We start from the raw sequence: 3,834 nt of genomic DNA on the forward strand, positions 1-3,834 counted from the left end.
AGTGACAACAATAGCAACAGCAACAATATTAGCAACAAACACTCACAGACATACATAAAACGAACAGCTTATACACTACTGAGAATAACAATAACAGCTATATATATTTGGGGTGTAGGAAACTTGAGGACGGCTCATAGTCACGTTGGTCTTTTGTGGATAAAATAACCAGCACTCAACATGCACTCAACTTCTACATTTATTGTTTTTGCCATACTTTCTTGGAAAAAAAAAAAAAGCACCGTTCTTTTGCCAACAGGCATTGTGTTTGCGTTATCTGCACAACAGAAACCATATTAATAGGCCTGTGTTGGCCTACTTGCTCCCGTGTGTCTTGTTAAATTTAGTGCTGTTATTTTTATTTATATATTTATTTCATTCACATTTTTATTTTTCCCCTGCTTTATTTAGACGCTTTATTTCGATGTATTTTTCTTATTATTTCTCTATTAATGAATTTATGTATTTGAACAGTGGTGGCGATTTACGTCCCATTACTCTTATGAGTTCAGATACCTCTGAGATCAAATTTACCTTGTATTTTCTGTGTAGCTCGATGAAATATAGTAACAGTCAAGTCCATGGTCGATTTCAATGACTAAACCCTTCATTGAAATTATTACTATCATTATTGATAATAAAGCGAAGGCGGCGAGCTGGCAGAATTGTTAGCACGCCGGGCGAAATGCTTAGCGGTATTTCGTCTGTCTTTACGTTCTGAGTTCAAATTCCGCCGAGATCGACTTTGCCTTTCATCCTTTCGTGGTGGATAAATTAAGTACTGGTTGTGTACTGGGGCCGATCTAATCGACTGGCCCGGTCGCCCAAATTTACGGATCTTGTGCCTAGAGAAAAAAAATCGTTAGCACGCCGGGCAGAATGCTTGACAGCATTTCGTCTGTTTTTAGTTCTGGGTTCAAATTCCACCGAGGTCGACTTTGCCTTGCATCCTTTGAAACCATTTCTATTATTGTCATTGTTTCTGTTGTTGTTGTTGTTGTAATGGTTCGATGGTATCAGCTAACCCATCTCTTGAAAACTATAATTACGTATGCTTAGATTAACATGTTGGCTCCCTAGCCTCATTTTACGTTTTATCCCAGGATCCCAATTCGATATCTTAATTAATTTTGACATGAGCAGTGTAATACTTTTGCACTATACCATATGTGAGGCTAGAATCACATAGGTAGAATTAGGGACCCACCTCCTACCGGATGGGTCGTGTGGAAATGCATATCACATCTTAGATATCACACGACTTGCCCGTGGGTCGTGTGCAAATTTGGAGATATAACTATTACATGCATACTGATTCTTTTTTCTTTCTTTTCAGGTTATTAATAGTCTATAATTTCCAAATTAGCATAATATAAGTTAGCTATACCAGGTATTCTAGAAAGCTCAATAAAGGACAAATTACTGACATGCAACAAAATGATGGAATTTTAGTGGCAAAGTGGAAAGATAGGCGTGATGTGCAAATGTTATCTACGAAACATGCGCTTAGCTTCTGGGAAACAGGGTGAAGAGTGAATGATATGGAAGTAAAGAAGCCAGAAATAATTCTCTGCTACAATGCAATGAAACAGGAAATAGATATATCTGATCAAATGGCGAGCTACTTCGAAAAAGGTCATAAATTAGCATCAGAGGGTATCACAAGAGGGTATCAGATGGTATCACCAGTTTTTGAATACCTGCTCAACACAGCTGTGGTAAATACTTTAGTGAGATTTCGAAAGAACAATCAGCAGTAAGTGCAGATTACCGAGTTTAGAAAATATATCATTGAATCACTCTATGATGTGGACAATCACGCACCAAGAGCTGCAAGCACTAGTACTCGCCATAACTTGAAAAGATGCAGTGAAAGGGACAGATCGAACAGAGTAGTTCGTAAAAGATGTATAGGCTGTACGTTATTTACATTATTTACATTCTACGGATATTTGTCCTCATCTTGTTTGTTGTTAACACAACGTTTTCGCTGATATACACTCCAGACTTCTTCAGGTGTCTTGAGGAAATTTCAAACCTGGGTTCTCATTCCTAAGGTTATTTTTCGATGTTGTTATTATTATTATTCAGGTCACTGCTTGGAAGCGAACTCGGAATCTTGGGGTTAGTAGCCCGCGCTCTTAACCACTACGCCACGGGGATATGGCTGGAGAGTATATCAGCCGAAACGTTGCGTTAACAACAAACAAGATGAGGATCCGTCGAACGTAAATAATGTACATAATCCCTCATCTCTTAAATATAGAAATGTATGTATAGGCTGTTACAGCAAAATGAGAATAACAACGAGTGGAAGGGAAGCAGATAAAAAAAAAATGTAAATACATATTGTACTGAATGAACAGGTAATCTTTCCCTTTGCCTTGAGTAGGAGCATTGGTCAATTAAAATTTTTAGGTATTTTCTATTGAAAGATCTCGAAATCTTTTCAAAAAGAACTATTTTGTTTTCCATGACAAGTAAATTTATTTTTCATTACCTTCTGTTTCTAGTGGAAAATCTACCAGTTTTTTTCAAATTGAACTAGTTATTTTTGCTTCAATGGCAAATAAAATTTTCTCAATACTCAATCTTTTATTTTACCTGAGTACAAGGAGAAATCAGAAGAGAAACAAAATATTTAAAAGATCTATAAAAGAAATTGTTCTCTTAGTGTACAAAAAGCACAAATCAAGGCCAATGGAGCATACCAGCTCTCAGACAGCCTATAGGGACTCGCTAACATACCACCACGACCTACCGGCAGGATCTGAGGGAGCCAACGTATTAAAAACAATTAAGTATGCATTAATTCCAGTTGGGTGTGGTCAGAATCTTTAAAGCGAGGAGAAAAAAATACCTTGCTATTTGTATTTCAACTCTTGCTTTCAAATAACTCCGTTGTCAATATTAGCAAAATATCAGTCAAATATTGGCATCAAAGTTATCGAATACTACCTGCCACCCCCGTAAAAATGTTGGCTTTGTATGGAAATTAGAAACAATTATGTAATTGCTAATTTTTTGTTATTTGTTTAAATTTTGTTCTGAGCTTGTTTATTTTGTTCACTTTATTTTCTCTGACAAATTCGCTCTTCTATTTTCACTATATCTTAAATAAAGAATTCGTTGGTATATTATGCGTTCTTGTTGCCAGTTTGGCAACTTGGTAAGTACAATTCCCAAGACCACACAGTAAACCACATCGGCAAATATACACGGGTACGAACATACATAGATATACGCAAAACACCCACTCAATAACAAACCTTCATACGTACACGCATACACATGAACACATTACAAACATATACAAAATCCATACATACTCACATACACACACACATAACGAATGCTAACTAAAAAAATCGCTGCGAAGCGTTCAACATTTCCTCTGGAGTTCTACAACGGCGCTAGAGTTAGATAAATGTTGTAAGCTTGTTTCCCTGCATGAACTGGATATAGCTTGACAACCGATGCTGGTGTGTTTATGTCTCCCGTAATCTAGCGGTTCGGCAAAAGAGACCGAGTGAATAAGTACTGGGCTTACAAAAATAAGCCCTACAATTCACAAACGACGAATGCCCAAACTTAAACTTGGAAGTAATACTACCGGATAGTAATGGGCAATTCTGAAGGTGGACGTGTTTTTACTGTACTCTACCACGTTCCTAACGGAAAATGGTATAACTATATATATATATATATATATAAATTTATTTATGAGGGTAGAAATGGATATTAATTAATTTGAACCAGTGGTCTAGCATATTAAAAAAATTCGCAGATTAAAATTATATTACATACAAAAATAAGAGGAGTCCACTTTTGCTG

This window comes from Octopus bimaculoides, chromosome 2 (genome assembly GCF_001194135.2).
Source record: "Octopus bimaculoides isolate UCB-OBI-ISO-001 chromosome 2, ASM119413v2, whole genome shotgun sequence".
Classification (NCBI taxonomy): domain Eukaryota; kingdom Metazoa; phylum Mollusca; class Cephalopoda; order Octopoda; family Octopodidae; genus Octopus; species Octopus bimaculoides.